Source organism: Cydia pomonella, chromosome 2 (assembly GCF_033807575.1).
Source record: "Cydia pomonella isolate Wapato2018A chromosome 2, ilCydPomo1, whole genome shotgun sequence".
Classification (NCBI taxonomy): domain Eukaryota; kingdom Metazoa; phylum Arthropoda; class Insecta; order Lepidoptera; family Tortricidae; genus Cydia; species Cydia pomonella.
This window is the reverse complement of record NC_084704.1, coordinates 27,759,371-27,784,747: the sequence shown is the minus strand read 5'-3', so window position 1 is coordinate 27,784,747 and position 25,377 is coordinate 27,759,371. Positions and strand designations below refer to the sequence as shown.

Below are 25,377 nucleotides of genomic sequence, written 5' to 3'. Positions count from 1 at the left end.
CGGGACTACGACAGAAGAGTAAGAGAGCCGAAAAGACGCGTTAAGACGGTGCTGACTCAGGAACACATATCTTCAGCACAATTGCAGGCATTCCATCGGGCCCACTCGACTTATGAGTGTCGAGGGAAAAACTGCTTTACATACTGAGCTTCGGTGCAACCGGACATCCGGCATATAGCTCTCGCACCGCAGTATGGTCGACGGCGCGTGACCCTCGATCGAAAGCAGAGTTGGACGCAAATAATTTAACTAGAATTACCTACTGCTTTGTCTGTTGCGTCGTGGGCCAATGAATCATTTTCCATGTGCAAAGGCGTCCAGAAATTCTCCTGGATAGCCTTGGAAACAGACCAGAATGCACGAGTTCCCGGAGGGAGGCGCTCCAATTTTTCGCCAAACATACCGATGTGCAACGACTTCGCGAGATGACATATCGATGTGCCCTACCTCTCTTGTTGGACGTAGTTTAAGGAGATACCCTAGATCCTCCTAATTCCTATACGTGAATCCATACCTAAAACCTTCACTGGTACGACAGGTTTTTGTTTACCATAAATCTCAAAGAATACGTAAGGGTGAATTAAAATGAAGGATCACACGAAACGTGGTATAGGTACTTCTACATGTTTACGCATCTTAAGTTTACTGATATAAACATTTGTTCACTGTAAATCTTTTTTCAACATTACAAACTATTTTGTGACTTTAATATAAGCTTAATGTTGACACGCAGGGCGGGGACGTGGCAGCGATATTATGGGACCCCGAATATTGGGAATTCTTCGCTACCCGCATTGGTATGCCAAGAATTGTTTGGTGATTCGCAACGGCCGCTTTACGGATTCCTAGCCAAAAATAATAACTTAACATTAAATAATTAAACGATTTTGTAAAAAGAGGAGGATTTAATAATAATATTTAATTCATGTGTTTCTGTTTTAGAAAATATTCAGGGTACGAGTCTTTATATCATCCCTCGTAAATGAGCTCAGTGGGATCAAAAAGAAATTTACACAGTTGATACCAGATTTACCGTTCTCTTGCGTGATGCTTAGGCGGGGTTTTGGTCAAGGAATCCGATTTCAATAATTTAAGCTTCAGTTCGCTGGCTGGCTTAAATTATTGATATGGATGAAAGGGAAATAAATATTCTGGTTATAAAAACTGCTGTTTGGACCTCTAAGTCCCAAGCCCAGAGTTTGATTTTTTAATTTAATAAAATAATACATACCCAATTATAAACCAAATCAATAATTCAAAGACAAACTATAGAGTCGGCCCTAACTGCCAAATTGTTCGGTATCAATTAATATACGAAATTTGTCAAAATTGTTTGCAATTGACACTTCATTTCGAATAAGACGCCATCTCGGCTGACATTACGATAGAGGTCAAATCAAATTGCTTTGTATTCCAGAGTTGTTTTAAAATTTGAATTTAATTATAAAATCGATATTTATGTTAAAGTTAAACAATAATAATATTTTCACATATAAGGAATTTGTTCTAACAAAACAGTTTGTATATCGTTATGCTGGTTGTAATTTGCGGCTTCTGGAAGTATCATAAAGAGTTTATGATATCTATGTAGATAAACTGTTTTTTTTTTTAAATAGTACTTTTAAGTCAAAGTTATAATCTCACGATTATATTGTACCTATTAAAACACTAAGTTACTTTTTAACCTCATTTAAATAAAATATGTCATAGCCATAACTATGTATTTTTATTTCTTTTTTTTAAGGTTCAGCAACAGTTATTACATTGAAACTTACGTCTATACAAACCTTAATAACATGCTGAATGTATAACTAATTACTGTTAAACCCCACACGTTTTTAGTTCGCTGAAATATCGGATGCCGAACTTGAAATATGAAAAATCCGCGTGGCAGTGGAGGGCATTCAATTTTAAATTCCAAAAGCTCCTCGGACACCAGACTACCAAGAACGCTTTGTCACCCGCCTGTCCTCGCAAGTTTTAGTTGTCGTCTGTTAGTTATGGCAATACCAACTATAGTTTGTGAAACCTAAGTTCCAACATTTGACACATGACAACGCCCAAAGAACGTAAACGCGCATGACCCATTGAAATTATAAATAAAATGCTGACGGCAAATCAATACAATCCGATGTGAGACATATAAATATTGGTATCCTTCAAGGGCCATCCCTTGGAAATACCTTATTTATATTATTTTTAATGACCTACTATCGAATATTGGAGCTGCCGTGTTTGTATTGTTTGCGAATGACACGACTATATTAGCTGGTGCAAAATCTTATGACCAGCTCTCTTAAGAAATCCGTGAGGCTTGCAATCAATTGTAGGCTTGGTTCTCAGCAAATGGGCTTTTGCTTAATTGTTCAAAATTAAATGTCATGTCATTTTCGAAACGAAGGGTTCAACTGCTACTGTGCATGGCTAACTTTCCGATGCCAATGTGCGAAGAGTTCCTTGAGAGAGTAAGCTTCTTGGGTTCTTGATCGACAACACTTTAAATTAGGAGTGCCGTGTGGCGTAGGCTTACGGCTCACTACTCTTGGGTAACTCAACAGAATCAAAAAGAGTCTAATAATGCAAAAAACGCGCAATATGTACCTACACGCCGCGGAAAAGGCACCCTTGCAAAGAGCTTATTATTTCTCAAAGTGTCGCATGACGCACTACTTGCAATATTTGTTTGATCTGTTGATTTACAACGTGTTATACCAGCCACTGAAAGTGGGGAGGTATGTACCCGTTGTACTTATAGGTCATACTGAACAACTTTGACTATGGAACCAACCCCACAATCGCGAAAAAAATAATTGACTCTCCCATACGTTTGGCGGGCTGATTTTCATATTTTGTATGGGAGATGCAATTTTTTTATCGCGAGTTCTGGGTTAGTCCCATAGTAAAAGTTGCTCAGTATGATCTATACAACTTGTGGTGTGGTGTAACACGTTGTATATTAGACGAATTATACACTAATTTGCGCGAGTTACCTGGCCAACAGGGTCTATACGAACAGTTCCCCGTCGCATTTAATATTGTCTATGTTACTTTAAGTTCTATTTCTATCCTATTTTAAAATTATTTTAAGTAAATTTTGTTTGTAAACACATCATGGCAGTTGGCGAATAAATCTGGTGCTGTATAACTGCTTGTGTTATTTTTCCACTTCTTCTAAAACTATCGAAGCCCCTCTTCTTTTGCATTTAAGCGCAAATTGAGAAACCATTTGTTGGTTAACCCGCTGTACTTTGTAAACGAGTACATGGAAATGTATTTTAATGTCGTAATTTTATCTTCACTTGTGTCATAATAGTACATTACGATACAAGTGCGAAAAATAGGAAATTCGAAACGAGTGGCGATAAATTAAAACACGACCGAAGGGAGTGTTTTAAATCGACACGAGTTGCGAATTGCCTATTCGCACATGTATCGTACAACGTTTTACAGTACATATGGCCCTTTAAATGTTCGACACAGTAGCTTAATATGCTAATTTTCGCACTGGTGCTATAAAGTAGCACCATATGTACTGTAAAAATGTAATAGAATTCATTTATTTTGTGATAGGTACTTATATATTTATTTGACATTGTATTGACGAACCTAAAGTTTCTACAGTGACATCTATTTTGATATAATTTTAACTTGATTTATATTTAATTAAATAATAAGTTTTCTTTACACATGAAGATCCTTATTGTGAGAGACAATTTTTATTTTTTATTAATGTAATGCTTGACGATCATGATCATAATTTTGACATGACCCCAATTTAAAGTGTAATTTTTATCATGAAATTAAGAAATCTATATCTAAATCTAAGTTTATTATATTAGGTAAGTACTCAAATTACAACACGATTTCATAAAACATGTGTTCTTTCACAATAATGAAAAGTAGTGTCGATTTATGGTATTATCATTATATTATATTTACCCGCGGCCATTTTAAATTTTGTTACACAAATTATTTTGTAGAACCCGTGCGGAAACATAATTTGTACAAAACGCTATTAAAATTTATTCATTCTCAGAACAACACTTAAAAGGAGGCGCGCGTTCATAGCAAAATTAAATAAATATTTGTACGAAACAAAAGATATCAGACTGGTGCTCGCACTCTTGAATTTATGATGTTTTAATGTAAGAGGGTATTTTGCATTCCCTTTCACGAAAGCCGTGTGCAAATCTTGTTAGACCCGCAGACGGACTCAAATACAGTCATTTTAGACTAATTCAAACTTCCCTGACTCTCTGTATCTCATGAACTGTGATAGTTAGCCAGTTGAAATTTCTACAGATTATGTATTTCTGTAGCCGCTATAACAACAAATACTAAAAACATAATAAAATAAATATTTCTTTCCAATCTCGAGGTTCTCATCCAATCACCGAAGTTAAGCAACGTCGGGCGGGGATGGGTGATCGTTTTTATAGATAATGGCACGGAACCCTTCCAGTGCGAGTCCGACTCGCATTTGGCCGATTTTTTAAAACAAAACGTGGTTCAATTGTCCGGACTTTTATTAATTGTTCTGGGCGTATATCGCTTCATTGTAAAAAGGCAAGTAATTGTTGCAAGATAAGTACTAAAAACCTGATACCGCAAGTACATAAACATCACGTATAAAAGCCTCGTATATTTTTCAGGAATTGGATTCTTCCCTTTTCAGCGAGCAACCGGTTAATAATTTCTCTACCATTCGGCGGATATCCCGCGCTAAGTACGAAAAATCACCTGCCGTGATGCCTTCCTCCGACTGAAAAGTCCCTCATTTTTCATTCATTTGTTTCAGGCAATATTTACGAAAAAAACGGAAGCGTTTTGAGAGCTTTGAGTAAGGATACTGCAATTTGACCTGGGTTTATATATGGGGTTATCATATAATCTCATTATCTGTGCTCGTATTTTTGCACAGATATTTGTTAAACGAGTTTAAGTGAGTATCTAAAGAGAGCTAAAACATCGAGGTCTCATAATTTTGCAATGAAGACTGCAATCTTTACACATCATAAACAGTCTGGCACGGGCGATAAATTCTCACTGCATCGTGTATAAAATGCAAAGTGGCGCTCACAAGATACATGAAGTCTTATCAATATACACCTGCGATATCGCTAAGCACTACGAGCATGAGCTGAAAAATGCCAGGTTACCCAAGATCAATTGCAGGTGTGCTAAAACGTAACCCTCTCATTTATATCACCCCCCTATCTAACATGGGGGACAATCTGGAGTGCCTTACCCTTTGTCAGCATCGACCTAAATGTAAATTCGGCGGACAACTTAACTATTCACGGAAAAAGGTTGTCTATCAACAGAGTATAAAGTGGAATTCGCTTGCTCGGGGTGCGCAAGAAAAAGGTACCTACCTAAGTATTTCACGTTATGAAATATTAAAATACATAATGCATTCGTTTTTTCACGGCAGTTCATAAAACCTTGGTGTTTAAGTTGTTTAGATATTTCCTTTTTATGGCTCGTTTTACGAAGAGTCGTAAATGAATGATGTTATAATAGACGTTGGCTTCGAATTAACGTATAAAATCAGCTAATTTGTTGAAAATATTTTATAGCTTACCTTTTATGATGCGAGAATCAGCTAAAGGGCTGTACCTAAGTGAATAAAACAGGCATGAACAAAAAGGTGATGCACTTAGCACTCGAGTTGAGCACGAGCTCGGAGGGCGGTTTACACAAAGCGAGGCGCGACGTGTGTGCCAGGCTAGGGCTCACGCGACCCGATTTTATCCCGAATGTGAATAAAAATGCAGGAACTATCACCTGCACGTATGAAGGTATAAAACATATTGTGAAGATAAATTCAACGTCACATCATAGTCTTATTCTTGAGAGGTTTTTACGCAGTTAAAATTCCTTGAAGTTTCTATCCTACTTAGTTGTTTTATTATAGGGGCATATTTTGATTTTACTTTGAAGCGAAATTGCTTTTAACATACAAGATCATGTTTTTGCCCGTTTTCAACGCTGCAGTAGTAATGTTGCAACAGTAACGCTGCTGCGGTCACAATCCGAATGTAATCATTATTGGATGGTAAAAGTAGATACTTTAGTATTGCCACTTTAATCCAGTTATTTTGTCTGGTAGCCTACAGTAGCAATAGGTAACCATTTATCAAAGCACAAAAAAAAGAACTCTAAAACAAGCATGTGCTTACTGAATAGATACGTGTTCCGTGCGGGGCTGGACACAAAGCGCTGTGACGACGGGATGACGGGCATGCTAGGCCCTTTCACGCAAACTGCTATTAAAGTATTAACCTGAGGGCCTACCGCGAAAATCAAAAATCGCAAGGCTCACAAAATTGTACTTTTTAATTTTTTTGCTGGACGTTGCTGAACGTAAAGTAATAAGTTTTTTTTTAAAAGCTCCATAAAATTTGTTATACTCGTATGGTTTCTGTATACGTTTATTATTTATTTGTACTATATCGGCCCTTGAAACAGTTAAAATATTAAAAAAAAACGACAAAGGCAACTCTTTTCAAAAAGCTAAATTTTCAGTTTCATATTAGAAAAAATCAAATGTCTCAACCCCAATTTGAAGGCATTGAAGAGATTGTTACCACACCAGCTAGTCTCTTGATTGTTCAAAAACTGATGAGAAAGTTGCATTTTAGTCATAATATTTTTTTCCTTATTTTATATAAGCAACACCTCACATATTTTTTGAGCTGGGAACATAGACAATGCTAGGAACTATTTAACTATCAAATAAGTAATATCAGTAATCTGTCCGACATCTTGGTTTTCATAAAAGGAGCGTTAGTGATGTTGTGTTGTTAGTTTGTCATTGAATTTTAATATTTTTTACTTAACTGTCCATTGTAAATAATTCAAATCAATAATGTATAACGAAGCCAAAGCCATAGCTCTTGCGACCCGCTTTTACCCCAGGCAGCGTGTTAAATATAACGCTATCATTTATAATTACTATCTAGAGGTCTACAGTACAGTATTTTTAAATTGTTATACTTAAAGGTTAGGTTACATTTGATTTAATCTGCTTTATTTTTGGGAATCCACCTGGGAAAAGACAGACGAATCCCACGCATGACCTGCAGCCACAGCTAGTGCGCGAGAAAATTACGTCATACCTACTCTCTGGCATGCAAGAACAAGATAGGTACTTAAATCAAAAATTTTAAGTCTCTTTTAAAAGCATGCCGCGCGTCTAAGTAGAAAGTTCTGGACGTAAAATTACGTCGCTAAAGCAATCAATATAGCATGCCCGCAGATGAAAACGCGCACTTGTGCACGTGCTTATTTAAACTAAGCTGAGTACGTTAGCGAGTTCCCAAATCGAAATTAAGATAAGCAAATTCTAAGAAAACCTGGAAAACCTTTCAAAGGTCACACCGTCCGTGGACGCCCACGTCATGCCCGACCGATATTATAGGCTCCTACGCGCCTAAAACGCCAAGTACATATTACTGATCTAATAGAGAATTTCTTGTCTAATTAGATAGTGGTGTTCACTCACTTGGACTTATTTGTAATGGCTTTTATCGATCCAATTTGAAAAAGCAGCACATATGTCCTTCAGCAGGTAGTACTTACTACACGGCACTTCCGTGTCACATACTTAGATTCTCTTATACAGAGTTCTAGTAATAAACAATTCAGGAGTAACAACAACATTAAACGTACTGTTGATGCCAAAGATGTACAATGTTGTGTGTAAACAAACGCTTATAACGTATTCCATTATCATTAGGGTAAAAGTGTAAACATATATTATACATAGAATATATGGTTATTTTAAGAGCTTCTATTTTTGGAATCTATGACGGAGAGATTACTATTAAAAAGGAGACTAATACAGTAAACAACTATGTATTATATAAATTACGTAACACAATCGTACAACAACTGAGTTAGCAAGTAAGTGTAATACAATATATTATTCGCAATGTCATTTTAATAATACATTTTTACTATTAAAGGTAGTTACTATAAATAGTAAAAATGTATTATTAAAATGACATACATAAAATATTATCTATTTATGGAATTCAAAATAACATTACCTATGCTAATGAACCGTCCATACAGAATCTGTTGTAAGCAACATGACCAAACTAAAATGCAAAATAGGTATCGAGCTAAAAGCTAAATGTTGTTAAGGGCACATTGGTTACAGTCGTATTTATTCGAGTCGTTCGGACCGGAACAGATAAGATTAGCTGATAGAATAGTGAGTATTGGGGTTCATTGGCGCGAATAATTCTGTAGTGACGTACGTAGGTTCTCAGTAATATTGACCATATTCCGTATAATAAGTTGAATATTATGCAAAATTTTATATAATTTCAAAATAGATTCAAATTCCTAATATTTTCTACGGAACTTCCAATACTTCCAGAAATATTAGCCTCTCAAAGTATTATTGTACTGATTATGCTTGTGCCGCCCAGTGCCGCACCTTGTGGAATCCCGTCATTGGTAAGAAAAAAAAGTAGGTATGTACTCGATAAAAAGAGTTAGTTTTAAAATTTCAGTATGGGAGGTAAATCAATTCTTTCATAACAACTGACATGCTCAGCTTACCTTGTGCCTATTCCTAATCATAATATAATTATTACGTTTTTATAAATCTATCTCGAGACGAAGTGTTATCTAATCTAATCTATGACGGTTTTGGTTAGGCCTTATATTTTATACATACCTATTATATGTACAACTCGAGAACTACTCGGGTACTATACTCGAGAATGGGAACCTAGTTACATTGCAACCTGCAACGTATCTAGATACGCACTGTGGCCCGGCCCGTTCCGGCTTAAACGAGTCGCGGATTAGTTGAATATTCTAAAACAGCTGCACAGCAACGATCGCTTCTCTTCCATTGCTAATAAACACTACATGTACCTATTTTAGAAAAGGCTTAAAGTGAAACAATTAAGTCTAGTCTTGACTTTCCACTACCAGTGCTGCGTCCCAAATAAGTGACATATAAAAGTGTTTTGATTTTAATGCAAAGTACGAGTAAATTGGAGTTGCAGACAATGCATACTACATAATGCAGTTAGACAGTGACATCTGAACATAGGTACTATTTATTTAATTAGGTACCAATTGTAGGTACATGCAAAGTATTGTGTATGGGATACTGCATGACTGCCACAAAAAATAAAAATAATGTGGAATTTACATTACTAACGCTGTATACTAAAATAACACAAATAACAACCATTCAATCACGTCTAATACGCCTAAGTTGGTTGTTTGATACATACTAGTTTTTTTAGTACAAAAGTAAGTACTTAAAATATTTTTTAGTTATAAATGGACATCTCTAATAAAGCCCTTGTAACTACCTTACTTATGTCACAAGTTACAACTGAAAAGGAACTCGATAAAGTCACCTTTCTTAGTTATAGTGAAATATAATTCAATTGAATGGCTAGAATAATTTTCAGATATCTCATTCTTACTACGTGTTTTCACCACAAGATTCCCCTCTCTACAAAAGAGGGTACCTCAGACAAAATATATACATTTTTCTACCCTGAAACCGTACTTAATCTGGTGTAATAAATTTTCGAGACACGCAAAAGCATCTGGCTCTATTCAATAGGGGATTATTCCAAGTCTGATGTAGCCTATGTCTTGGGAGTTAAAAGATTAGCTCTCTTAGGAGTTTCTCACCAACTCAAGTTCACGTTATGTTTAATAATGATTCACAGAGTTTCAGGAAAAGTTCTACTTATGGTCTCAAATGAAAACGCTATTTTGATCGGTAAATTAGTACAAGTTAACAAACTTAATTTTCAAATACACAAAGGTAAATTCAAGTAATTACGTTAGGCATCGATTTTATAACGCAGTTACGAGAAACTGATACTCTTGGAAATGGGTGTACTGGTTTGTATATTCAAAATCATTCATTATCATAGTTGATAAAGCTACAGCCCTCTTGATCCCATTAATGCTCTCACTTCTAAAATGGACATTGTAATTAAGGACAGTTATTGTTTCGATCTAATCCCCATGTTGCCTCGATTATTTCACGTCCAATAAGCCCCTGTGAATCCATTAGGTGGAACAAACGATTGGTATTGCCGGTGTTTTTGTGTTCATTCCGATACTTGCGCACGTGTGGTCACGCCCTATCGCCGGATCGACATTAACTAATTGAGTCCCTCTGTGCTATCAGATGTCACGTATGAACATTTCGTAATTAACGCTCGTTGGACTTAACACGTCAGACAATAGGTTGAACATTTGAAACCTACATCGTATATTTTTATAAAAGTGTAATTTGTGTTACGAGCATTTATGAACGCCTTAATTTTAATACTGTAATTTTTGCATAGACGAATTTTCTGCGCAATTTACGCTTGAATTCAGGTAACTAATGTTACCTGAATTTAAGGTTGAGTTTAATGATTTCTAGTGCAAGGGTTGGTTTTGGGTTGGAATACCGTACTTACATATCTCAAAAATCTCTTGTTGACTGCTCTTTTGTTACCCGACTTATCTTGAGGACTCGAGGGTAAATGTGGAAGCAGACGTCGCTAGTTGGTTTTTTATTTAATGCAGCAGTCTTTCCCTTGAGTCATCTTTGATGTCGGTTTTTATGATCTCCCATCTTGAGTAGGACCAGTCACAGTCTGACGGAGATTTAATTGGATACCGTTTTATTAGATAGACGTCTGGTTTTCATCCAATAGAATAATAGTTAGGTCAGTTTTCACCCGATACCTAGCCTATTTGGATCTAACATTAAGCTTTAATAACACCTCTGCGTCCGTCTAGTGACACCGGTAAGGACAGCGTCTGTTCGGTCTAGCCCTAACATTTCATAACCTCTTTCGTTGATATTATGGTACTCAACGTGTTGGCTTCGGCAACGCGCGCAACTCTCAAGTTTAAGGACACCAAAACATAATGTCAATCAGGAAGCAAAAACAAAATTTTCGGTGTTTGTAACTATTGTTTGTTGTGTAATAATGTTCTATAATAATAATAAAAAAATACTTAATACTTTTAGATTTCAATATCATTATTATCATTAAAATACACCACTTTCATTATAAACATCACTCGTATCCAAAATCTAAAACGTAGGAATGTAAACTTTCTTTATGTTGTTTTCATCGAAAACGTTGCGGTAAAGTCAAAATAATATTAAAGATTGGAAAATAATATGTACCGCAATATTGTTGCAGTTCAGAGCCGCAACTATCGCTGGTAGCAATATTACTTTTATTTTTCATTCCCACACGGCGATTCACATGTGCCGCACTCTCGATATCCATTAAAAGTTGAAAATGCTCACTCTGTTAAAAGTTACGCTTAATCTAAAGTTGCTTCTACAGGTTTTAATGAATTCTGAAGCCGCAGTAAGGTGGATCTAATGAAGACTTTCGAATGTTTTATTTTTATTTCAAGCTTTTTACAGTTTCTATCTTAGTTAATTGGTACATTGGTACTACTTATTGATTTTTTTTTGCTTACCTAGTTTTGGTTAGTATAGAATTTAATTTATTTGCTAGTAGTATTAGAGTCACGTTACATCTTTAGGTTCGTTTGGACGTCTAGTTTTGGGCAAAGACCTCCTCCATGGGTATCTTTATCACGTCACTTGTATCGGTCTCTAGCTCTTCTTTGCTGTGCTTTGTCTGCTAATTTCACTATGTTGTCTTCCCAGCGCATCTTCAGTTGGCCGCTATTTCTTGTGCCTTTCTTTCATTGTATGATATGCGTTGCTCAAACGTCCGTCAGTTGCTCTAGCAATGTGTCCTGCCAATTTTTATTTTCTAATATTTACACAAGTATGAACTATATCCGTTATTTTTCTTATCTCTGAGCTTCTTATGCGATCTATTAGTTTTATCCCCATAACTGATCTGTCAGTGAGTGTTATAAAATAGTGTGTATTAAAAAACAGTGAAATCTTTTGTTTTTTAGCATGCTCCATACGTAAGTCAATTTTAAACTGAAATAGATGTCATATATTTTAAAAAAGTGGCTGTGACATAATCGGACAGACAGACGGACATGACGAATCTATAAATGATCTTAAAAGTGACCAAGGCCTCCAATGGTGGAGCGTCCAGCCAGCGTCTTTAGCTATCTCGGCTGACGCCATGAATCCCTAACCACTCCGTCACGGCGGAAAGAGCCCCAATATCTCGACTATATGCCGTCTTAGAAAGACTAATAGGAGTCTTTGACTAAATCTAAGGGCAAGCAGTACGTGTTTGCACCTCCTCAGAAAGAAAAATCCCTAACGAGATTACGATATAGTGAGAGTGACAACTTTGGGATCAAATCAAACTATTATTTATCAAAAAATTATGTCGAATGAATGTTTTTTTAAAGTAATCACACTACTATATATAAATTATAAACTAAAGAAAAGGAAAGCAAGTGAAGTAATAGCAAGCACGCACTGCTCGCCCTTAGCGTTGATCAAAAACGCCTAGTCTAACTAAGATCGCATAGGTATAATCGAGAAGTTGGGACCGGTTCCATCGTGGCGAGGTGGTCTAGAGGTTCAGGTTAGTCGCTATAGTTTGAATCCGGCCTCCATCACTTGAGGGCTTAATTTAAATATATGACATCCATATCAGTTTAAGATTTATATATAGTAATGTGACTACTGTAAAAATACTAATATTCGAAAATAATAATTTGTTTTGTTCCCAAAGTTGCATTGAACATTTAACTATGTGAATACATATTAACATGAACAATGAACATGTCCTAATATTTCAGATAGCTAGATAAGTATATAATTTGTTTGTGTAACCAGTGCGAAGGCGGGGCGGGTCACTAGTAAAGCTATAAGCCCGATTTTCAGTCACCAAAAGGGCAAAATGAAACTAAGTTGTATTGTAGTTTAAAAATTATTAAAATCAAAGTTACTTCATGTTGTCATTGTGACTGATCATTCACAGCCCATCTAAGGTACTTCTAGCAGACACAGAAACGTCAAATTTTGATAGGTACTGTTAGTGTTTAGTCTATAAAATAGTAGGAGAGTCAAACAAAATCGCATTACTGATTAAAACCCGACTTGGTTTTACATTAATTACATCTCAAAGCTTTTTGCGTTGCGAGACTTACATTATTTAAATATGTTTTTCAGGTCAGCAGCTGGAACAAGGGTAATTTGCTGCTTAAAAACAGTGATTAAAATCGTATTTTGCTCACTGAGTGAGACAAAATAACATTCAAGTGACCTTCATATTCGAATGTCATTTCAACGTGCGGGGCCTAATACAAGTTCGAAGTATTTGGATTCTATTGTATTTGTCCCTTTCACGTCATTAGCAAAAAGAAAGAGACAAAAAAAGTGCATACGTAATTCAACGATATATTGACGGTTTATAATAGACCCCCGAAATAAGTCAGACCGCATCGTTCCAAAACACCCTACGAGTCTTCATTCGTAATAATTAATGAAATAAAAGTTTAAAATTTAATAAAAATACCATATTTTACGTATTTTATTATACAATCAAAACAATGTACCTACTTATACAAATTTACGCAATTGTTACGCAGTAAATAATTCTACTTAACGACTTTTAACGATCTCTACTATAGTTGACAAATAGTAGTATCCGCAATTCGGACCGTATCTTACAAATTTTTTTTTAACAAAAAAAAGTTGACGATTGAACTGTCAATTGATGTTCGTTAATTCATTATTTTCGTATCATTTTATTGAAATTTCTTTCGTTTTGTTTTATTGCGGTAATTAAAGTTAATTGTTAGAATACCTTCAGAAAACATGAGTGAAATAGTGATGAAGACGGATTACATTTTTTCAGGTTGTGTTTGATGGCTGACTGACGTGAAACATTTTGTGTACTACACGAGATCAAAGTTATTTACATCTCGTGCGCTTTTGAGTCCCTTTCCCTTACTACGCTCAAGATTCTAAATTATAGAATCTTTCGCTTGCACGGGACTCAAAACAAGCACTCGAAGAAATATCAAACTTTGCTCTATTGTTGTACAAATAACTATTTGCTGGGATAATAATCATGACAACAAGTTTTTTACTTAAGTCACTGGTGTGCGATGCTTCTTTTCTTGGTAAAATGTTACTGAATTAAGTGAAGAATCACAAAAAAAGAGTATCTTAATAAACATAACGTATGGGTACTGAAATATTCAAGAAGGGGGGCGTTTGAGGGTAAGCCGAAGTTCAGCTTTAGGTACCAATTCCATACTCAAAATTAAACAAGTACCTACCTACTTGTGCAATTAAAGAGGGTTAGCATTAAAATAAAATTATCTTTATATGCCCGTTTGTTTTGTGTCAGAACAGGATTCTCGAATTAGATTTCATTCATCCAGACTTAAATAACTGTTCAATAATACATATAAATTAACGAAAGTTTACTAAAAGTGCACAATTTCTCGAGAATGGGGTAATAGAAAATAGTGTCCAGTATGTTTTTCACTTGTTTCAGCGTATACGCCCTTAAAATAAACTCTACTGATGCTGATTAAGCGACAATGCAACCCAAAAATATCAACATACTTCAGTACTAAGAATAACCTTCGCGCATATTCTACAATATGGAAGAAAGCATTCAAACTGAGTAAATAAACCTTCAAGACCTAAATCGAAGGACGGATTTGAAACAAATCTCAGGAAATAGCAAAGTGTATTTGCAAGTGTCTCGAGACTGTAATAAATAATAATCTCGTTAGATCCGGGCCCGTTAAGTTTCCTCCGAGACGGCGAGTTGCCCGCGGAAGCGCACCAGCTTCGATGAATAAAATCTAGGTCACAGGAAATTTTGCCCTAACCCTATTACAGGTATATCCCCGTAGTATGGGTACCGATGTACACACTTTTGACTCCTCTTGCGCAGATCATGCGCACTGAGCTGCTAAGTAAAAGTCGACTTTGATAACTTTTATAAGCGTAAATATAACCGAAAATGTATAACTAATTATAGCCTTTGTCCAAAATAATTCGTATAACTTTAATGTGCTCATTGAAATGTATCTTCATTCAGTTTTGAGATACTGGAAGAAACTTATAAAAAATTTGGCAGATAGCTGTATTACTTTTTTTAAGTTACGTAAAAAACATTGTATTCCTAACTTCTTTACGAAACTTTTCAGAATTTTGCAACTCAAACTACTAAAAAACACATAATATACACGTTGCATTACGGAACAAACTTTTTTGTGTCCGTTTACCTACTTACAAAATTACACTCATTTTTCATGTGGCGAGTAAGGAAAGCGGGCACCTGTAGCGTTTTTCCTACATGCCGCGACGGGCGGGCTGAGCGATGCTGGGCGAGACGGAGCGAGTCGCGGGGTATCGCAGCGAGTCGCGGCGAGTGCACCGGGCGCGGGCGAGCGTCGTGGGGGCGGACGCGAGGCACACTGAGGCCGTATGGCACAACCCCGCCCGGCATCGACCGCCTCTCGGTCCTACAAGTGCGACTCCACAAAAACCCCTTGTTACTCGCGGGACAATTAATAGCATCGAACCTTTTCCAATTGCATGGTCAACTTTGTTAACTAAAAATACACGATCAACGAAGTTTTTTGCGGACTAGGGTCACTTGAAATTTGTGTATTGACATGTTCATTTATACCGTAAAATGCTGCAACTTTGCCATTTAAGCTCAATTTTGCCTATTTCATTTCAATTACGATCTCTCCAATTTGCTTAGTTTTTTCTTGTTTTTTACCAGTTGGTAGTAATTTTCATTATTCTAGCAACACATATTTCATTTTTTTACAAGGGTAACTCCATTGTTGCTCCGCCAGTTACGTATCATAAGTCGGCGTGAGTGGCAGCATTTTTTTAGTGTCTCGCAACTTTTGAATTTTTATCTACGAAAAAGGTGTTTTTTGAGAAGTGGTAACGTCCCAGGGTAAGTAAAGACTGTCTATTTCCCGTAAAATTAATATTTTCAAGAAAAGGACATGATTTCAGCATAATAACGTACTAGGCAATATTGGGCAGTGTTTTGGAAACTTGAATGACACAATTTTGCCTGGGTCTAGGGCTGTCACTAGCTGAATTTTATAAATGTACAGAAAAGAGTAAAAATAAGCTTGCCTAAACTGCTTAAATGAGTTCATTTATTACAAGCTTTTTATTAACTTGCAATGTTTGTTTAAGTCAAATCTTGCAAGTCGATTTTCACCGACTTTCAGTGTGGGTACCTATGTAGATCTGCTGACAATGCAATAATAAACTAACGTTAACAAAAAAAACTTATGGGTATTAAAATGAAAGTTATAAAAAAAACTTATTGCAATCTGTTATTATATTTTTATTGTAGTTACTTGCAATTGTATATTTATTGTATTATAATTATGTTGTATGTTTACTTGTAATTATCTTTTTGTTCAAAATTTGCAATCTCATTTTCAACCACTTATTAGCGACCAATTGAGGTATTTGACATACTTATGTAACTTGGGTGACAATGCAATGTTTATGGTACCATCGAGATGATCTGATGATGGAGACCGAAAATAGCAACTTCTAAACTACACATAATAAACCCACTGTGTTTAGGCTCATTTGATTTGTCTTGCAGTTATCTTTCTTATCGAAATCTGGGTTGTCAGGTGTCAGGTCGATTACAATTGGAGTTCAAAGGTGATGGGTGATTAGAACTTTACAATGAAATAGAACTTTACACTATAATGATGCATTGAAAATTTGCAAAATAGTGTATCTGCAATGTACTCGTAATAAAAAATTTAAAATAATTCAAATTATTAAATACTAAAAGAAAAAGAAATCAAACAACATTATATTACATTTGTTGGTTGATTATTTTGTAACTAACAATATAAATAGATTTTTTTAATAATAATATTTTTTGGCACAACCCTACAGTTAACGATATTTTTGTATAGAAAGTTTGTGGAACCTGCTACAACTTTACCTATTGCATGTGAAAAAAAAAGTATTAAGCTTATGGCAATAATTTGACTGTCAGGGACAAGCATAATGTCTCATGCACAAGAGTAAATATTATTGCAAATAGCAACACATTATTTATGGAGATATCCGTCTAGGCAAAGTTACGTCTTAGGCCTACAACTTTGCCTGCCACTTTGATTGCTTGTAAATCGGAAATACAGTATGATTAGGTAATGAGGTCTGAGTCTTATCTGGTAAGGCATAGGGTATGTTTTCCGACTAATACTCATGAAACTCATAATGAAAAATAGGTTCACAGATATAAGAAAAAAACGTCAAAATCCAGGCAAAGTTGCAGCGTTTTACGGTACCTAAGTTAAAGTTGACTACATAAGTGTTATCTAGGTTCTTAATTTCACTGCGAAAACATGCAACAGACGGAATGCACGAGAGTTACGAGACGACTAAGAGTTAAATATAATGTACTGTAAACATTAAGTTAAGTGAATGTAAAAGCATGTATGTATTCGCAAAGTTGAATAGTATCAAGTGCTTATTTTAAGAGAGAACTACCTAATTGTTATATGTTATATTGCATGATTTTTTTGCTCAAGCAGTTGTTTTGTTTACCATAATTTTAGTAAAGGCACCTCAAATATAAACACTAGTAGTCAACACTAGTATTTAAATTTAAGAAGTACTTATTAGGAATGTGCGAGTGTGGTGTCAACGAGTCGAGAAGAAATCGGTTTTTTCTCCAATATGCTCCGAAATGTTCACCTTATTGTAGCCAAAATAGTGCGGGAAGTTCTTCGTTATGGTCAAACTCAAATAAAAAAAATTCAAACCATTATTGTCGCGTTTTAGCGGACGGGAGAGTTATTACTGTATTGTTTTTTACTTTTTAAAAACATGTATCCACTAAGAAAAACGCATACAGCCAATTAATATAGCCTCGGGGTACGTCTACACGACCAGGTCATCATCATTTCAAGCTATACTCGTAGGATTGAGTCGTGTAAGACCGACGTGTATGATTGTGCGAATACTGCTTAATAAAATCAAAGACGATATAACTTTTATATTTTTTTAAGTATCTCATGCATGCAAATGCAGCTTATATGGCACAATTATATTGAATGGTACTGAATGGCAGAATAGTTGTGCCTTTAACTTTTTAGGGTTCCGTAGCCAAATGGCATAAAACGGAACCCTTATAGTTTCGCCATGTCCGTCTGTCTGTCTGTCTGTCTGTCCGAGGCTTTGCTCCGTGGTCGTTAGTGCTAGAAAGCTGAAATTTGGCATGGATATATAAATCAATAAAGCCGACAAAGTCGTACAATAAAATCTAAAAATTTAATTTTTTTTAGGGTACCTCCCCTACACGTAAAGTGGGGGTGAATTTTTTTTTTCGCTTCAACCCTAGAGTGTGGGGTATCGTTGGAAAGGTCTTTCAAAACTAATAAGGGTTTTCATGAATTTTTTTTTTTGATAAAGTGAATATATTCGGAGATAATCGCTCCGAAAGAAAAAAAAATGTGTCCCCCCCTCTAACTTTTGAACCATAGGTCCAAAAAATATGAAAAAAATCGTGGAAGTAGAGCTTAAGAAAGACATTAAATGAAAACTATAGCAGACACGATCAGTTCAGCTGTTTTTGAGTTCTCGCAAAAAGTTTTCCCTTCATAGTAAAAAGACTTACTTTAATTAGGTACTGATTATGCAAATTTGCCTATTTATTTAACTCGGGTGAAAGGTACCGTTTCATCCCTTGGTTAACAATTTACTATACTTTAAGCTCCAGTTTAGCTTATTGTGACGGAAGAGTAACTACGGAACCCTACACTGAGCGTGGCTCGACATGCTCTTGGCCGGTTATTTAAAATAATTAGAGGGAAATTGTTTTTGACGTTTTTGATGTGAAGGTTCGATTTGAGTGCTGGTTCATGTTTAAATTATGATTATTTTACCTGATTTCCTCGTATGTTTGGAGAAAAGCACTATATATGCCACGGCAGGAACAGCAATTCGTGGATTCGTCTTCTTGAAACTCATCCACGAATTGCCCTTTCCCGGCCTCTGCAATAATATACTATTTTAGATGGCCATTATATACCCATGCCCGTACACAAAGATCACGAAGCCTGAATGAATTTGATTACAAACAGGTGTTTGAGGTTTAATAACCTCGACCTCTGGGGAGACCCCAGCAAATAGTTTACTGAATCCGCCCGCGGCAGATTGGTTTAATAATTACAAAAAGGGCACCACGGACAATTACGAATCTCAACCTCAAAGTGAGAAATTAAATTCGGTTTACCCGGGAACATTTTACCTTGAAAAGGCATCTGCTTTTTGAGCAAGTGCGCCGTGCCGCCCGCTTAAATACGAAGCCAGATGTAGTAAGGTAATATTTTATAAAACAAACTTTGCCATTTTCTCTTTAAAACTTTTCAAATAGAGTCTGTAAAGGCGGAATTGAAAATACTTTAAGCTAGGTCACACAGTAAGCACTTTTGATTGGCTATATGGCTAGTGCTTGGTGCTTACATGCCAGGTCAAAATTAGAATTACAAGTAGAGATATGTACTTGTAAGATTTTTCGAAATGACATTATAGATATCAATTTTAACCAGGCATGTACGCACTAGCCATACCCAGTCAAAAGTACCTACTTAAACCAATGATTTATTTCCAATAGCTTATTATTGGCTACTGGAAATAAATGTTTTTGTTACATGTGCTGTGTACATGCACACACATATACAGGCAGGTACCTATAAATACCTACATTTGCATATTGATTAAGCTTTAGAAATTATTTATTTATCAATTTGAAGATATGGACCAAATTAAAGTCAGAAACTGAGGTACAAAACATATGTATAAAACACAAATCTCTCAGTAATACCTGACTCGCCTGGCAGCAGCATAAAAATCCCTTGTTGAGATAGGTGGAATTGGTGGAATGAGATATGGCGAAACTGCGCGTTTACGCAGATGTCATTTCCGACAGGCCGCCGTTTGGCATGTTCTCATTTAGCTGGAGGTAAATCGCAGGTGCAAATTCTTGCGCTAAACGTTTAGCAGGATGTAAGTGAGTATAATTGAATATTTTTTTCCTTCCATACATTTTCTTTTCACACAATTTTTGTTTATCGTTTTTAACCGCTTATTACAATTTAATTACCGTATTTGTTGACATTTTATCATTACGATACGATATTAAGTCAAAGAGCTGGCGCAAGACAGGGATATACTCAATCGACAAGAAAATAACTCTTAAGTTTATTATGATCGGGAGATAGCCACAAAAACTGTCTAAAAATAAAGCTCAGTTGATTATGCTCGTTAGTACTACCTTAATGAATTAGTAATCAACCAAGTACCTTAGAGTTAACTGTATAACAATTATAAAGCAACCAAATAAGCTTACATCTAAAATATCAAATCAGACATAACATCAAATCCGACAATTATTTTAGGTAATGGAAACTGCTTGAAAAATTCGAGGATGAAACTTTCAAGTAAGTAATTAGGTTTTTATAAACATAACAAAGATGTACAATATATTCTCTATTTATTATGTATATGTTAGTGTTGGTGTATTGTATTCTCTATTTGTTATGTACAATAAAGCGTTTTAGTACTACTACTTACAATAATCTATTTGTTGAAGCCTGTAGATAATTTATAATAAAAAAAGTATTTTGGTACCTATACAATGTGCAGTGAATTACGTAGGTTTTAGTTAATGTGTACACTTATGCAGTGTTGGCCGAAACGTTAATGCAATTGACCATTTAATCATTACAAATTGAACCGTAAACTAACCGCCCGTTATGGTTTATGGTTTAATTTGTACATACATACATACATATAATCACGCCTATTTCCCGAAGGGGTAGGCAGAGACCACGGATTTCCACTTGCTACGATCCTGACATACCTCTTTCGCTTCCTTCACTTTCATGACATTCCTCATACACGCTCGTCGGTTTAGGGTGCTCTTGACCTGGCCTTTCTTCAGGATTTCCCCGATTTGATCAGAGAAAGTCCGCCGAGGTCTACCCCTTCCAACTCCCTCTTCTACTTCTCCCTTATACACTCTCTTTGTTAACCTTCTTTCACTCATTCTTTCCACGTGTCCAAACCATCTCAATTTTTGTCACTACATATTATTATTTAATTTGTAATGGTTAATAAACCGTAAACTAACCGCCCGTTATGGTTTACGATTCAATTTGTAATGGTTAATGAACCGTAAACTAACCGCCCGTTATGGTTTACGGTTCAATTTGTAATGGTTATCGAACCGTAAACTAACCGCCCGTTATGATTTACATGTTATAGCAATAAATGAATAAATATTATATGACATTATTACACAAATTGCCTAAGTCCCACAGTAAGCTCATTAAGGCTTGTGTTGTGGGTACTTAGACAACGATATATATAATATATAAATATTTATAAATACTTAAATACATAGAAAATACTTACCCATAACTCAGGAACAAATATCTGTGGTCATCTTACAAATAAGTGCTCTTACCAGGATTTGAACCCGGGACTATAGGCTTCATCGGCAGGGTCACTATCCACTAGGCCAGACCGGTCATCAGCAAAGTATCTGTGTGTAAAATTAAGAACAATTATCATCAAAGATCGTCCAAAATATAAAACATACCCTATACGAGTACATATTGTTACTATGTATTCTCCTTTCTTTTGTTACAAGAGGTTGAGGTGTCAGCAACAAATAAGTATCTTTTCCCATATCAACGGATCGCCCTATTCCTTTTACCACCCGTTACATATAATAGAATATCTCATATCCTTTACCTATTGTTGCGAAATCTATTCGTCTGAACTTCTAAACAGACGCAAGTCATTCCAGATCTTCATTATATTATTCTTCTTATTATTGTATCATTTCATTCGTTAGGCACTTGAATTAATTTAGGTGGTAATCAAGTGGACATAAAACAATAAAGTCTAAATTCCACCATAAATTGATAGCTTTAAAGATAAAGTGCTAAAAGCCCTTATTATTTTGGTACAATCAGCATCAACAGTAGCAGATGAAACAAAACACCAAGAGTGTCTCCTACTGTCTAATACTTCTCCAAAAAAATCGGACGAGTGCGAGTCTGACTCGCCCACCGAGGGTTCCGAACAAATATAACTTTTTATTTTATTTTTTATGTTTTTACTAACTCACAAACAGGACTTAGTCGGGTATTAAGTTTTAAATTTACCACGGGGGACAACGCCGTCCTCAAAACGTTATTATGTTCCATTTCTATGAGTAAAAATCGTAAAAATTTTAATCAGAGTCTTATGATTTTCCCTGTACTTGTAGTATAAGACGATATTACTTGCCAAATTTCATAGTTCTAGGTCAACGGGAAGTACTCTATACATTTTAATTCCCTTGAAATCTTACCGAAATAGAAGGTTTTACGGCATAAACGGCCGTATCTTTTTTTTCTTATGTAAACATAAAAGTTTGATTTTCTCACAGCTTCAAGGGATTGTACACCAGAGTATATGGTTTAAATTTCAACTCGATACTTTCACGCATTTCCGAGATAAAGGGTCCTGATCGTCGAGACGGGCGGACCGCGGGACAACAAGTAATCCTATATGGGTTGCGTTTCTTTCTTTTTGAGGTACGGAACCCTAAATAAGATCAATCTCTATAGTTATCATTTAAAATTATTTGCAGCAGTCATTGTTCTGCATGTATAGGCATTTTTATTTTTGTTAAGCTGTCAAAGCATATGCTCATATGCTAGATACTTTTGACTCGAATCCTGATCCGTTAGAAACATACTCATTGTACGTGTCCGTCTATCGCTCGCTCTGTTCTTTCAGTTTGTTAATAAAATAATATTAGTTTAGCAATGCGTAGAAGTATTATTTTAGTATCCTTATCATAACAAAGTAGTTTTATGACACGATAAAACACAATTTTTATAAATATTATATTCCAAAACAGTAGATGTATGTTAATATTTTCTTCAACTCCTTATATTATTTACGACATTTTGTGCAAAATACTATAACTGAAACCTACGTTATCCGATACAACCAATTCTTCTATTCTCACCGAGCCTTTCCCTAGAGTGAAATTGATACATTTTTACCAATACTGAAACTTAAAGCGATAGACACTTCCGACCGTCGACGGGCAGCGGGCCAAACGGTGGGAATTTGCTAAGGGGCTCCGCCATATCACATACATTAATCTCTTTACCTTATTCGAACACCCTTTTGCAGCTGTACTCCGCCACAAGTCATTAAGCACCACGAGAAAAATATTTTCACACGAGTACGTAAAGGCTCTTTTTATTCTTGAAATACTGATGAGAAAGTTCCATTTTATCAACAATTGTTGCAAAGTAAATTGATGAAAATTTTAAGTTGTTTCCGCACGTTGCCTGTAAAGTTGACTTAAGTGATGATTTGAATAAATATTTAATAATGTTCATTTACGAGTATATTATATTGTAATATTTTACAGTTATTATTTTTGTTGTGGTGAAATAGTAGATTATTGGCCTAGGGATGAAAGGCACCCATTTCTGTCTAGGTAGTTTAATAGTCCGAGACTGAAATGGTACCTTTCACCCAGGTCAAACACTACTTTACATTGCGAATATGGGAAAATTTAAAATACACAGGCATTAAAAAAATAAACGGCTAAGTATAAACTTCAGTAGTATTTCTTAAGGCAACTGACATAATTCCCAAATTTGGTAAAAATATCGTAATTCGTGGCATGAAGAGTTAATTATCATAATTAAACTCGTACAATTTTTTTTTAAATTGCTTATCGTAAAAAAAAAAGACAAAAGAAACTTGCTTAGAAAGTACATTACTCTAGAGCAGAAACATGACATTTTCTGCACACGTTTTAGAACAACTACTTACTTTCAGAGCATGAGAAATGATAAAAGTTATGTTTCACTCAGTAGAAAAGTTTGTTTAACCCTCGTGCATTGAAACCCTTGCAACGCTCAAGATTCCACTTTTCAAACTCGCTACGCTCGTAGTTCAATTTTTGAAATCTTACACTTACAAAATTTTAATGATTCACGAATAATAAGAATGAAATAAAGCAGAGCATTCCTTACAATCTTGCATTCCCATTACACAATCTTGTTGGGTTTTAATAATGAGAAGTAATTAGTTACTCATTTTCTTCGTTTCCTACTCTGGGTAAGAAAAAATGATGTAATTATATTATGAGATTTGTAGTGTTCCGTAATTTTAATTAAATTTCAACGTTGTAAATATTTTTCTCAATTTCTATTAAACATAGATTCAGGAAGGTGATAAATTGATTTCATGTACTTATGCAAATTATAAAAAGATAATATATGTAAAACCAAAGAGTAAATCCGCGTACACCGCGTACATGAAGGGTCTCAATCAAAAGGCTATTCACCTTTTAAGCTTACGTTGTTGTTAGTCCGCGGGCCCTATCACAAGAACTGTTGTACATACATAGTAGTCAGGTGTTTTTTTTCTGAAAGTGTGTTTTTTTATTAGGGTTCCGTAGCCAAATGGCAAAAAACGGAACCCTTATAGATTCGTCATGTCCGTCTGTCTGTCCGATTCTGTCACAGCCACTTTTTTCCGAAACTATAAGAGCTGTACTGTTCAAACTTAGTAAGTGGATGTATTCTATGAACCGCATTAAGATTTTCACACAAAAATAGAAAAAAAAAAAACAATAAATTTTGGGGGTTCCCCATACTTAGAACTGAAACTCAAAAAATCTTTTTTCATCAAACCCATACGTGTGGGGTATCTATGGATAGGTCTTCAAAAATGATATTAAGGTTTCTAATATCATTTTTTTCTAAACTGAATAGTTTGCGCGAGAGAACCTTCCAAAGTGAAAAAAAGTGTGCCCCCCCCCCCCCCCCCCCTGTAACTTCTAAAATAACAGAATGAAAAATCTAAAAAAAATATATGATATACATATCCATTATGTATATTGTTATTGTCAATAAATATAATTCCTGATATACATTACCATGCAAACTTCCACCGAAAATTGGTTTGAACGAGATCTAGTGAGTAGTTTTTTTTTAATACGTCATAAATTTTTAAAAAAAATTTTTTCATCAAACATATACGTGTGGGGTATCTAAGGATAGGTCTTCAAAAATGATATTTAGGTTCCTAATATTATTTTTTTCTAAACTGAATAGTTTGCGCGAGAGACACTTCCAAAGTGGTAAAATGTTGAACAAGATCTAGCAAATAGATTTTTTTAATACGTCTTAAATGGTACGGAACCCTTCATGCGCGAGTCCGACTCGCACTTGGCCGCTTTTTACAGCTATAACAAAAACACAACAACAACAACAAAAACATAAAATTGACGGACACTCAAACAAAATTCGTGACTTTTTCTTATTTTCAGCGGGCTAGTTAAAATTTACACAAAGTGTATTGCGTAA

At 35.3% G+C, this 25,377-nt stretch overlaps 1 protein-coding gene across 1 annotated transcript in view; it reads right to left on the bottom strand.

Annotated features, from left to right (window-relative positions):
- LOC133534810 (uncharacterized) overlaps positions 1–15,592 on the bottom strand; it is a 58,195-nt gene extending 42,603 nt beyond the window's left edge. The window contains exon 1 of the mRNA XM_061874096.1: positions 15,255–15,592. The gene's annotated coding sequence lies outside the window, so the exon portion shown is untranslated. The remainder of the gene's footprint in view (positions 1–15,254) is intronic.
- Between the last annotated feature and the right edge of the window lie 9,785 nt (positions 15,593–25,377).